Raw genomic sequence first — 13,979 nt, 5'->3', positions numbered from 1 at the left:
TCCTGACTACTTCGAATGGGACGAAGGGCACTTGATACTCCTGAAACTATCCCAGGACCTTCCTCTTGACAGGGGCTGAGAACACGCGGAGTCCCGTGCGAGGCCGCCAGCAGCTTTAGGGAACGCTCCCTCAAAGCCTTCAGTGCCATGGCCTGGCAGTCAGAGCACAACTTGGAGTCGTGATCATGCTCCAGACATCAAAGACCCACAAAGTGCAGGTCCATCACCTGCATGGTGCGGTGACAGGCGCCACATGGTTGAAAACCTGTCTTCCTCTATGACATTTCATCAATACACCAGGGGAAAAGAACTCAAAAAAGGTCCACACAATATTGAACACATCCTGTTAAAAAGTGTCAGAGGGGTAGCTCTTCTCCAAATTTGTTCTGGCTGGTGCGGAAAGAAAAGAAAGTGGCACCTAAAAAGGTGAAGCGGATGTCACGTCTAGCACGGTCGCCGCACTTGGCCAACCAATACCACCTACCAGTGTGCAGGAGTACTTCTGCAGGACCAAACGGGCGAAATGCCCATCCCTGCGCACCTGACTGTCCAGGCAGTAGTCTTTGGCAAACGTGTGACAAAAATCATATCCCACTTTTGAAGGCCTGAGACAACAAGCTGCTGATTAGGAGAAACTTGATAGTAGTGGACCCCAAAGGACCTTTTGAGAGTAGGGACTTCTTTACACTGAAGCCATAGACCTACACCTGGTGCCACTAGGAGATTGGTGGTGCCTCAGCAGTTTAGGGAGATTCTCCTCACTTTGGCCCATGTGATCTGTAGGAAGCTGGCCCTCTATATGGTGCACTAAAATTAAGTACACCGTGCAGAAAGTCCAGTGGATCCCCAATTGCTGTTTCTGAGGCAAAAGTAGATAGGACTAATTCTCTATTTTGTAATAGTGTGGGCGAGCAGTTAAGCCTATCAATGAGTCATGTTAAGCATTTGTTTTACTCAAAGGCAATAAATGAGACAAACTCAAAGTAGTAATCAGAGATCAATTTAGAAAAAGAACACTTGCTTTTATATAAACTTTGAACCAAAGAACTTCATTTGAAGGTAAGTATGTTTTTCAGGACATATACTGTACAGTTGCAAAGTCGACAGTGCAATTTTTTAGAGTTATCAATATTAACCAGGAAATACACATTTATAAACGACTTATGCGGCCAACCTCAGATGGGTAAGATAAGTACTGGTCACTGGTCAGAACCACACCAAGAGGTCACACTGGGCGGCACCAGGGCGGCCAGGTACAGAGGTGCAGTAAGGGGTCAGGTGCCCAGTGTGTTTCAATGAGAGTTTAGACCTCACTAAGACAGGAGGCCTGTCAAAGGCAACGAACAGGTAGGTCAAAGACTGGAGATGTGCAGAAAGGTAGATGCACCATTCGTCCTTGTCTCCAGAGCCCATGAGTGATGGATAAAGGGGTGTCCTTTGGCGTCGGGTTTCACCGTCCTGCCTGTTGAGGCTGCAGGCATCATCAAGGAGTCCAGCAGGAGGTCAACCAAGGTGGTCTTGAGCTCAGGGAAGCCGGGGGATGTTGTTGGCACAGGTGGCCCTCCTCCGTTGCGGCGACGTGTGCAGTGGTTGCTGTAGGTGTCGGGTTTTCTTTCACCACCAGGCTACAGACGAGGGGCCTGTGAGCAGAGGCTACAGGTGACTTGGATGAGTCCAGGAGAGGTGATACTTGGGTGGACTCAGGCTCAGGACTGCTGGGGAGCCATGTTGGCACCGTTGGTGGGCTTCTCACCGGGTCAAGGTCATCGGGTGCAGAGGTCACTTCAAGGATCGGGTTTCCAGGTTGCAGAGTCCTTGTTGGATACTTGCTGCAAAGCAGGTCTGCTGCTCACGGGGCTCTGAGTCTATTTAGAAGGCAGGCGGGCTTCCAGGGTTTCTTGGAGCTGCAGCGGCAGGACAAGCTTTTTGTGCAGAGTTAAGTGAAGTCAGGTCGGACGGTTTGGTACGGGGTTAGCTGCTTCTTCTTCCTCTTCTTAGTCCTTCTTCGTAGGTAGTCAGGATCTGAGCTCTAGGGTTCAGGGGTGCCACCTAAATACTCAATTTAGGGGCGATACAGGGAGTGCCAGGTAGCTGACCACCTTTAGGGGTGACTACACCCTTTCTAAGACTGTCGGAAAGTCACTTTTTGGCATGGTTACCCCTAACTTTGCCTGTTTCAGTGTGTTTAGACTGTCTTCACTGGGATCCTACTAACCAGGACCCCCAGAGATTGTGCTCTCTCCTCCAAATTTTGTTGTTTTGGTATCCTTTATACTCCACAATTGGCATACTAATGTACCCCTGTAAGTCCCTAGTATTTGGTACCTGGGGCATTGGTACACCAGGGGTCCCCCAGGTGCTGTAGAATGTATTATGCCACCCATGGGAGCCCATGTAAACTATGTCTGCATGTCTCCCATTGCAGCCTGCGTGAAACGTGCATGCACCCTTTCACTGCTGGTCTTTAACCAGGTCACTGTAAGTCACCCCTATGGTAGGCCCTCCTAACCCAGAATGTAGGGTGCAGGTGCCCATGTGTGAGGAAACCCCTGCATGAGCAGAGATGCTCCTACGAACTGCAGTTCCAATGCACTGGACTTTGTAAGTGCAGGGAAGTCATTTTACCCGTGTCACTACCTGTGGTCCAGCTACATAATGGTAACTCCGAACCTAGCCATGTTTGATGTCAAACATGTCAGAAACATACCCCAATACAAATGCTAGTATTGGTGGCATGATTCCATGCACTCTGGAGGGCTCTTCAGCAGGCCCCTCAGTATTGCTTCTCCCAGTCTTTCAGGGTTTGCAGGCAGCCCGCGCCTCTGCAGCCCCTTGGTTTCTACCCTCCTGCTACTTGACCAGCTCAGGAAGGGGAAAGCAGAACAAAGGATTTCCTCTGGGAAAGGTGATGTGTAGGAGGCTGGCCTGGCTTTTAGTGGGTACCAGAGGTTCTTACACCTTGTGCCAGGTCAAGTTATCCCTTATTAGTGTAGAAAAGGTGTTTCTAGCAGCTTAGGCTGATAGAAGGTAGCTATGGCAAAGCAGCTTAGGCTGAACTATGAGACATGTAAAGCTCCTACTATACAACTGGTGTCATATGCACAATATCATAAGAAAACACAATATACAGATATACTAAAAATAAAGGTACTTTATTTTTATGACAATATGGCAAAAGTATCTCAGTGAGTAGCCTCAGTATGAGGATGAGAAATATACACAAGATATATGTACACAAACCAAAATTATGCAGATAATAGCAAATGGAAGTAATGCAAGCAATGTAAAATTACAGTAGATTGCAATAGGAGCACATAGGTATAAGGGCAACACAAACCATATACTCCAAAAGTGGGATGCAAACCACGAATGGACCCCAAACCTATGTGAGCTTGTAGAGGGTCACTGGGACTGTAAGAAAACAGTGAGGGTTAGAAAAATAGCCCACCCAAAGACCCTGAAAGGTAGGTGTAAAGTTCACCTACTACCCCCAGAGAGCACAGAAGTTGTGATAGGGGGATTCTGCAAGGAGAACAAACACCAGCAATGCAACAACAGTGGATTTCCGGACCTGAGTACCTGTAAGACAAGGGAACCAAGTCCAAGAGTCGCGACGGTGTCGAGAGTGGGCAGGAGCCCGGGAAATGCCAGCTGAGGGTCCAAGGAAGCTGCCACCTGTTGGAAGAAGCTTGGTGTTCTGCAAGAACGAAGAGGACTAGGAACTTCCCCTTTGGAGGATGGATGTCCTACGTCGTGAAGAAGCTTGCAGAGGTGTTCCCACGCAGAAAGACCGCAAACAAGCCTTGCTAGCTGCAAGGGTCGCGGTTAGGGTTTTTGGATGCTGCTGTGGCCCAGGAGGGCCCAGGATGTCGCCAATTGGATGAGAAGACAGAGGGGGCGCCCAGCAAGTCAGGGAGCCCTCACAGAAGCAGGCAGCACCCGCAGAAGTACCGCAACAGGCACTTGGAAGAGGAGTGAACCGGAGTCCATGCAAAGTCACAAAAGGGAGTCCCACAACGGCGGAGGACAACTAAGAAGGTTGTGCACTGCAGGTTCGAGTGTCAGGGACCCAGGCTTGGCTGTGCACAAAGAAAATCCTGGAAGAGTGCACAGGAGCCGGAGCAGCTGCAAATCACGCGGTACCCAGCAATGCAGTCTAGCATGGGGAGGCAAGGACTTACCTCCACCAAACTTGGACTGAAGAGTCACTGGATTGTGGAAGTCACTTGGACAGAGTTGCTGAGTTCCAGGGACCACGCTCGTCGTGCTGAGAGAGGACCCAGAGGACCAGTGATGCAGTCTTTTGTTGCCTGCGGTTGCAGAGGGAAGATTCCGTCGACCCACGGGAGATTTTTTCAGAGCTCCTGGTGCAGAGAGGAGGCAAGCTATCCCCAGAGCATGCACCACCTGGAAACAGTCGAGAAAGCCGGCAGGATGAAGCGATACAAGGTTGCTAGTAGTCGTCTTGCTACTTTGTTGCGGTTTTGCAGGCGTCCTGAGCAGTCAGCGGTCAATCCTTTGGCAGAAGGTGAAGAGGGAGATGCAGAGGAACTCTGGTAAGCTCTTGCATTTGTTATCTGTTGAGATTCCCAAAGCAGAGACCCTAAATAGCCAGAAAAGGAGGTTTGGCTACCTAGGAAGGAGGATTGGCTACTAAGAGAGGTAAGAGCCTATCAGAAGGAGTCTCTGACGTCACCTGCTGGCACTGGCCACTCAGAGCAGTCCAGTGTGCCAGCAACACCTCTGAATCCAAGATGGCAGAGGTCTGGGGCACACTGGAGGAGATCTGGGCACCTCCCCTGGGAGGTGCAGGTCAGGGGAGTGGTCACTCCCCTTTCCTTTGTCCAGTTTCGCGCCAGAGCAGGGCTGGGGGATCCCTAAACCGGTGTAGACTGGCTTATGCAGAGATGGGCAGCATCTGTGCCCATCAAAGCATTTCCAGAGGCTGGGGGAGGCTACTCCTCCCCAGCCTTCACACCTATTTCCAAAGGGAGAGGGTGTTACACCCTCTCAGAGGAAATCCTTTGTTCTGCCTTCCTGGGCCAGGGCTGTCTGGACTCCAGGAGGACAGGAACCTGTCTGAGGGGTTGGCAGCAGCTGCAGTGGAGACCCTGGAAAGGCAGTTTGGCAGTACCCGGGTTCTGTGCTAGAGACTCGGGGGATCATGGAATTGTCTCCCCAATGCCAGAATGGCATTGGGGTGACAATTCCATGATCTTAGACATGTTACATGGCCATGTTCGGAGTTACCATTGTGACGCTATACATAGGTAGTGACCTATGTATAGTGCACGCATGTAATGGTGGGACAATGTGGGGGCACCTTGGCTAGTGCCAGGGTGCCATCACACTAAGTAACTTTGCACCCAACCTTCACCAGGTGAAGGTTAGACATATAGGTGACTTATAAGTTACTTAAGTGCAGTGGTAAATGGCTGTGAAATAACGTGGACGTTATTTCACTCAGGCTGCACTGGCAGGCCTGTGTAAGAATTCTCCGATCTCCTTATGGGTGGCAAAAGAAATGCTGCAGCCCATAGGGAATCTCCTGGAACCCCAATACCCTGGGTACCTCAGTACCATATACTAGGGAATTATATGGGTGTACCAGTATGCCACTGTGAATTGGTGAAATTGGTCACTAGCCTGTTAGTGACAATTTGGAAAGCAGAGAGAGCATAACCACTGCGGTTCTGGTTAGCAGAGCGTCAGTGAGACAGTCATCACACAGGGAACACATACAGGGCACATACTTATGAGCACTGGGGCCCTGCCTGGCAGGGCCCAGTGACACAGACTTAAACAACATATATACAGTGAAATATGGGGGTAACATGCCAGGCAAGATGGTACTTTCCTACAGGATGCAACACCCTCTCCCTTGGAAATAGGTGTTAAATGGCTGGGGAGTGGTAGCCTCCCCGCGCCATCGACTTGCTTTGAAGGGAACATTTGGTGCCCTACCTGCATAATCCAGTCTGCTTCAGTCTAGGGACCCCCAGTCCCTGCTCTGGCCCGAAAGCACACAAAGGAAAAGTGAGTGACCACTTCCCTGTCCATCACCACCCCACGAGCAGTGCCCAGAGCTCCTCCAGGTGGCCACCATCTTGAAAACAAGATGTACAGAGGCCCCTGGGAGCATCTAGTTCGTCAGAACTCGTGCATGATGCCAGTGTCCCTCTCTTATAGGTGGTCACCATGCAGTGGCCAAACCCCCTGGTAGGACTATTTAGGGACTCCCTTGCAGGTGGGTCACCAGATTTGGCGTGCAAGACTCCACCAGCACTCCTCTGCAACGGCCACTTCTGCTCTTGGCCACCGGAACCGCAACAGGACTCTTCATGAACCAAACAACCCTGCAACTCGCGAGACGACTTCGCCCAGGCAAGACTGTTTCTCCGGCTCCTTCCAGCAACTGCAACATTTCCACAGCTGCGCATCCTCTGGGGTCGGCAAGACTTCAAGTACACCAAAGAAGCAAGAAGTAATCTCCCTTTGAGTGAAGGAGTCACTCCCCTACATCCGCAGGCACCTAAGGCAACGACGACCGGCTGCTGGGATCTTCTGCCACGCCGCCCCAGGAAGAATCTCAAACACAGGTGGTGGGTCTGAGCGGTCCCCTTGTTCCTCTCTACCAGCTCGCTAACTTGGAAGACGGTGAGCCCTTGCCTCTCTTTACAGGACAGAACCCCTATGCACCACAACTCTTGCAGCAACCAAGGGTTGCTGACCCTTGCTCCAAGGAATCTTCAGGCGCCAAGCAGCCCCAGACTCCAGCAATTTATCCTTGCAAGGACAGTCTGTCCTCTGCTGCTCCAGTGATGTGGGACTCCTCTCCAGATGTGCTGACTGGGCCTCACTGCAACTTACTGTGGCTGCTGCCAGTGGGTTGCCGGTGGGGGCTGTGACAGGTTCTGCTGGCTCTCCTGACTGCGAAGGGTCAGCCCAGACTCCTCTCCAAGGGTCGAGTCCCCTGGACCTTGCTGGTCCTCTTCATCTCTGCAACTCTTCTATTGTACCAACTTACATTTGCCAAGGCTTGTTGGTGGTCATCCTGACCATTGAACAACTGCATCCCGGTGACCGATGTGGGACATCATCTGCATGGCTTCAAGGAATTTTCTGCAGCTACTGGGCTCCACAGCTGATCTTCATTGTCCCTTGTCGACGTGGTTCTTCATCCACAGTAGGGTGGGTAGTGGCTTCTGCCCCGCCTGGACGCCCTGGGTGGACTGAACACTGCTCCCTTCTTTTTCAGGTCCTCTTCTTCGGGAATCTGCCGTTGGGTTCCACCGGATTGGTCCTGGTCTTGCCATCTTCCTCCTTCTAAGTCCTCTTCTTAGTCCTTGGGAAGACCAGGTACTTACCTCTGCTCTCCTGGTCACTGTGGGTCACCTAAATACTCACCTCTTGGGGACCCGAGTTTTCCCAACTCCCCTCTAATTACTCCATATCCTTGGGTTGGGGGCTTCACTTCGCATTCCACTATTTTAGTATATGGTTTGGCACCCTTATAGGGCCTTAACTATTTTTCACTAATTTTGCCAATGCTTGTTGTTTCTATATGCTAATTCCTAATTATTACTCTATGTATATATAATGTGTACTTACCTGCAGTTGGTGGGACTGTCTATAAGTATACTATAATAAAGTATCTTTATTTAAGCAAAACTGTGCGGTTCCGTTCAAGTGTGTTAAGTTGCTGTGTGACTGCTGTGGTACTTACTGCAAGTGCATTACATTCCTCATAGACAAGTCTTGGCTGCTCACCACAGCTACCACTAGACAGCCCTGGCTTCCTAGACACTGTCTTCATTCACTAATAGCTGTTGCTTGGACCTGGTATAAGGTGCAAACACCACAGATGTCCACCACACACCAGGCCAGCTTCCAACAATTGCCATTTCCGCTGGGGAGTGTGCATAACCCTAACCCAAGTGGCCTAATTCCTTCCAAGCAAGATGGAGGAATTTAAAAATTAGTGTTGGACTTGCATGAAGTGGGGACACCACCTAATCCGCTTAATTTTCCCACCTGTGCTGCCTCAAAAACAGTAGGGTCAGGACAGGAGGGGGGGGGGGGGGGGGGGGGGGACGTGGTCATCTCTGCCGTTTGGAGACAAGTGGGTTGCATTTCAAAGGCAGCAAGGCCTTTAAAGCTCCCTGCCCTGGAATGTCCATCCTGCTCTGGACGAAGTGTTATCACCTCCGCCCAGAGGAGGCCTTTTATCTGGGCCTTCAAGAGCACAGACTCTCACCTCAGGGGGCCAGAACTCAGTCTCGGGTGGCTGCACTGGTATGGACGAGTCAGTGAACACACCAGTAACTGAGCAGGTTTTTTTTTTAAGGGGCACCTCTAAGGTGCCCTCTTTGTGCATTTTTTGAATAAATCCATCACTTGGGTCAGTGAGGGTTTATTATTCTGAGATGTCCGATACCAAACATTCCTATGGTTGGTGAAGCCATCATGTAGCTGGGGAACTCGCAGTGACCAGTGTCCAGCACATGTACTAAAAATGGCTTCACTGCTAACTTACTATGCCTGAGAATTGACAGACATAGCAGGGACATATCATCTCATGCAGAGATGCCCTTACATGTAATATAATGCACCCTGCTTTTAGGGCTGGAAGACCTGGCAGGGGGCTGACTTACATATATTGCATGCAGTGTAAGGGGGGGGGGTCAGGGCACACAGGCTGTGTGCCATGTCATGTTTTTATTTTGGGTCTGCATCAAGAGACACAGCCTGCAAAGGCAGAACTGTGTGCACTTAGCGGAAAGGGTCACTGAGAGCAATACAATCAGTGCTGCAGCTCTAAGGGGCCTTCCTTTAGTACCCCATTCCCTAGGTGCTAGGTGCTACCATTTACAAGGGACTCACAGTGGCAACTAAAGATTTGCCAATTGGGGAAAAATTACTGTGTAGTTTTAGGGAAAGAGATCTGGCACTGGGGGCCTGTTTAGCAGGGAATCATTGCACTTTCAGTCGAAATTGTACTGCTAACCAGGTAACATTAGAGGCCTACCACTGGAGATGGTGTTACCTCCTTCAGACAAGAAGCTGCACAGAGTGTGGCCAAAAAGGGAGATTCAAAAGGGAAGTGACCTTAGAAGGGCAAGTAGCATGAACTTGTGGGAGGGGTTGCTCTACTCTGTATGTAGACAAGCTGGCAAGCAGGGACAGGGTAAGGAAATCAGTTGCCAAACCAGGTTTCCCATGGGTGTGAAGCCCTCAGGTAGCCACACCATAAGGTTGGACTACCACGCTCTTGAGACAGAGAGGGGTTGTGCCATCATGAGAGTGGGAAGAATAGAGCACTCTGGGAAAGCTATATGCCACACTCTACATGACATTGTAACCAGGCTGGAAAGAAAGGTTCCCACTGGCTAGTGAACACGACCTTCCCAAAGGTCACATTCTGATGCACCCCTGGCACCCAGAACTCTGATGTAGAAAGTTGGCTCTCTATATAGTGTACTAAAATGAAGTACATAGTGCAGAGTCCAGTGGGTCCCCAAAGATGTGCGGAGGCAGTAATAGATAGGTATAGCACCCTTTTTGTGGTAGTGTGAGCAAGCAGCTAGGCTTATCAAGGAGTCGTGTTGAACTCCGAGGCAATAAATGAGACACACTCAAAGAATAAACCTGAGACGAATTTAGAAAAACAACAGTTGCTTTCATATATGCTTTGAATCAAAGAACTTTGTTATAAGATAAGCATTTTTTAAATTAAAAATACTTTGCTGTTTCAAAAATCAACAGTGCAATTTTCAGAGCTCTTCAATGCTAACCTATGGGGGGAAAATTATGCAGTTTCACCAGTAAGTACACAACTTACGGTCCCACTCTTCAAGTGTTTGGGCTAGCACTGGGCAAGGATCTGGTTGTACCAAGGGTGCATCCACAGCAGCGCAGGGGCCGATAAGTGCAGAGATCAAAGTTGGAGTTGTGCCCAATTAAATTCAATAGTGACTGGGATGGGGAAGTTGCCATGCTGCTTACAGGTATGTACCAGCGGTGGCAGAGGTTGGTCTCCGGGGGTTGAGGCGAACACCAGGGGGCCCACAAATCAGCACCAAAAATCGCACCCTCAGTCAGCAGCACGGGGCAGCCGGGTGCAGAGTGCCAACAGCATAGGGTGTCCAATGCTATTCAGTGGAGAAGGGGGGTATCTGCCGCAGCGCTGCTGACAGGTGAGTAAAGCCGGGTCAGGGGTAGATCTCAGAGTTGAGTTAAGTACAAGGGGGGCCAAAAGGCAGCACCAGTTTACAACCTCAGTGGCACAGGGGCAGCTGGGTTCTGAGTGCCAACACGCATGAGGCACCCAATGTATTCCAATGGAGATGATGGCTTACAGAAACGGGCTGCAGGTTCTGGCCAGGAGAAGTCAACCCACAGCTGCCAAGAAAGGTGAGATGCCAGGGGTCATAGGAACTTCAGCTCCCGGAGGCCCAGGTATCAGAATTAACTCAGCAGGCAGGTCGCGGGAGCCCACGGATTTAGGCTGCAGGTGTCGCTGGGGAGTCCGGCAGGGGTCAGCCCATGATGGACTCTGATCAGAGAACCTTGGACTGGGGCTGGGGGGGGGGGGGGGGGTCGGGATCGGCCCAAGGCTTTAGAGGTTGCTGAGCTGCAGGACGGTTGTCTTCTGGGAGCAGGTTTCTTTGAAGGCTGCAGTCAGGTGACAGGGCTGGGACCAAGTCAGTTGGTGTCTACAGTCTTCAGTTACCCTACTTCCCCAGAAACACACTAAAGTTGTGATAGGAGATTCTGCAAAGACCACAAATGACTGAAAAGCACTGAAGACGGATTCCTGGACCCGAGGACCTGTAAAGGAAGGGGACCGAGTCCAAGAGTCACGAAAGTTTCCGGGGGGAGCAGAAGCCCACTAAACCCCGGATGAAGGTGCAAAATAGCTGCCTCCGGTTGGAAGAAGCTGAAGATTCTGCAACAACGTACGTACCACGGTGTGCTGAAGGATGCAGAAAGACCGCAAACAAGCCTTGCTAGCTGCAAAGGTAGCAGTTGAAGAAAAGGGTGCTGCCCGGGTCCAGGAAGGACCAGGAGGTCGCCACTTGGAAGATGGGAGAAAGGGGGCCCTCAGCAACACAGAGAGCCCGAACAGAAGAAGGCAACACCCGCAGAAGTACTTGAACACGAATTCAAGAAAACTGAGCACGGCGGTCCTCTCAACAGTACAAAGGAGGGTCCCACAAAGCCGGTGGTCAACTCAGCGAGTTGAGCAATGCAGGGCAGAGGGATTCCTTGCAAAAGTGCACAGAAGTCCTAGCAGCTGCAGTTCACACAGTACACAGGATTACTGTCTGGCGTGGGCAGGCAAGGACTTACCTCCCCACCAAATTTGGACAGATGGACCACTGGACTGTCTAGGTCACTTGGATCCAGCTCCTGTGTTCCAGGGACCACGCTCGTCAGGATGAGAGGTGACCCAGAGGACCGGTGATGCACAAGTTTGGTGTCTGCGTTAGCAGGGGGAAGATTCCGTCGACCCACAGGAGATTTCTTCTTGGCTTCCAGTGCAGGATGAAGGCAGACAGCCCTCAGAGCATGCACCACCAGGAAACAGTCGAGAAAGCCGGCAGGATGAGGCGCTAAAATGTTGCTGGTAGTCGTCTTGCTACTTTGTTACGGTTTTGCAGGCATCCTGGAGCAGTCAGCGGTCGATCCTTGGCAGAAGTTGAAGAGGGAAGTGCAGAGGAACTCTGGTGAGCTCTTGCATTCGTTATCTGGTGAAATGCCCACAAGAGAGACCCTAAATATCCCACAGAGGAGGATTGGCTACTGAGAGAGGTAAGAACCTATCAGGAGGGGTCTCTGATGTCACCTGCTGGCACTGCCCACTCAGAGCTGTCCATTGTGCCCTCACACCTCTGCATCCAAGATGGCAGAGCTTTGGGACACACTGGAGGAGCTTGGTGCTGGTCAGGGGAGTGGTCACTCCCTTTTCCTTTGTCCAGTTTCGCACCAGAGCAGGGCTGGGGGATCCCTGAACCGGTGTAGACTGGCTTATGCAGAGAGGGCACCATCTGTGCCCATCAAAGCATTTCCAGAGGCTGGGGGAGGTTACTCCTCCTCAGCCCTACACACCTATTTCCAAAGGGAGAGGGTGTAACACCCTCTCTGAGGAAATCCTTTGTTCTGCCTTCCTGGGACTTGGCTGCCCAGGCCCCAGGGGGGAAGAAACCTGTCTGAGGGGTTGGCAGCAGCAGTAGCTGCAGTGGAGACCCCGGAAAGCAAGTTTGGCAGTACCCGGGCTCGTGCTGGAGACCCGGGGATGCTTGTAATTGTCCCTCCAATACCAGAATGGTATTGGGGCGACAATTCCATGATCCTAGACATGTTACACGGCCATGTTCGGAGTTACCATGGTGACGCTACATATAGGTATTGACCTATATGTAGTGCACGCGTGTAATGGTTTCCCCGCACTGACAAAGTCTGGGGAATTTGCCCTGAACAATGTGGGGGCACCTTGGCTAGTGCCAGGGTGCCCACACACTAAGTAACTTTGCACCCAACCTTCACCAAGTGAGGGTTAGACATATAGGTGACTTACAAGTTACTTAAGTGCAGTGTAAAATGGCTGTGAAATAACGTGGACGCTATTTCACTCAGGCTGCAGTGGCAGTCCTGTGTAAGAATTGTCTGAGCTCCCTTTGGGTGGCAAAAGAAATGCAGCAGCCCCTATATACAAGGGAATTATAAGGGTGTTCCAGTGTGACGATGAGAATTGGTAAAATTAGTCACTAGCCTTAAGTGACAATTTTAAAAGCAGAGAGAGCATAAACACTGTGGTTCTGGTTAGCAGAGCCTCAGTGATACAGTTAGGCACCACAGAGGGAACACATATAGGCCACAAACTTATGAGCACTGGGGTCCTGGCTAGCAGGATCCCAGTGACACATATCAAACATACTGACAACATAGGGTTTTCACTATGAGCACTGGGCCCTGGCTAGCAGGATCCCAGTGAGACAGTAAAAACACCCTGACATATACTCACAAACATGCCAAAAGTGGGGGTAACAAGGCTAGAAAGAGGCTACCTTCCTACATCGACTACGGCAATGTGCTCTACACTGGCATCCCATTGAAGCTCCTCAGGAGACTCCAGACAATAAAGAACACAGCAGCCAGACTCATCCTGGACCTCCCCAAGCATACCTACATCACTCCTCACCTCAGGAAACTCCACTGGCTCTGTGTCTAGAAAAGATGCCAGGTCAAAATTCTCACACTCGCCTACAAATCCCTCCACAAATTGGGACTGCCCTACATCAACAACCGGCTGAACTTCCATCTTCCCATGAGACACCTGTGCTCCTCTTCACTCGCACATTCTCCTATGTCGCCACGAATGCCCGGATTAACCTCCCCCTCCATCTCTGAACGACACCTTCCCTGGCACACTTCCGAAAGCAATACAAGCCCTGGCTTTTCAATGCAGACACAGCAACCTAAGTGCTCAGATACCCATAGGGGTTACAGTGTTGCGCTTTACAAATGATGACTGACAGATTGACAAATCTAACTTATTTTTATAAACTTGTGTCGGACTGCTTGAGTGTCTTGTTTATTTCAATTGTTTTGGTAATCTTTAAATGCTTTACGCTTGTTCCTGGCTCAGAGCCACAGCTACCCAGGGTTAAGTTAAGGGTTTAACGAAACCTTACTGGCCCTTAAGGGGTTGTTAGTGTATTACACAGTGAAGTCACAACCACCCCATATAATACTCCAATTTTCTCACACACTAATTATGACATCACATATTATATCACTTAGGACAGGTTAAATGACATATCAGGTGATATGACTGATAAAACAATAGTCATATACAGCCTACAGTTACTGACTGTACTTGTGTGGAAACAACCTAAGCTCTAGCTGCAACTGTGATTCTGCATGCTGAAAGCTATGTGATGCACTATTTACAAATCACTACAGTTTTGGGGTGC

General features: G+C 50.4%; 1 protein-coding gene across 1 annotated transcript in view; it reads right to left on the bottom strand.

Annotated features, from left to right (window-relative positions):
- Positions 1–13,979, bottom strand: part of TRIM24 (tripartite motif containing 24) — a 659,378-nt gene that overhangs the window by 25,863 nt on the left and 619,536 nt on the right. The window lies entirely within an intron of this gene.

The sequence above is a fragment of the Pleurodeles waltl genome, chromosome 4_1 (assembly GCF_031143425.1).
Source record: "Pleurodeles waltl isolate 20211129_DDA chromosome 4_1, aPleWal1.hap1.20221129, whole genome shotgun sequence".
NCBI classification, from domain to species: domain Eukaryota; kingdom Metazoa; phylum Chordata; class Amphibia; order Caudata; family Salamandridae; genus Pleurodeles; species Pleurodeles waltl.
This window is presented reverse-complemented; position numbering and strand designations above follow the sequence as displayed.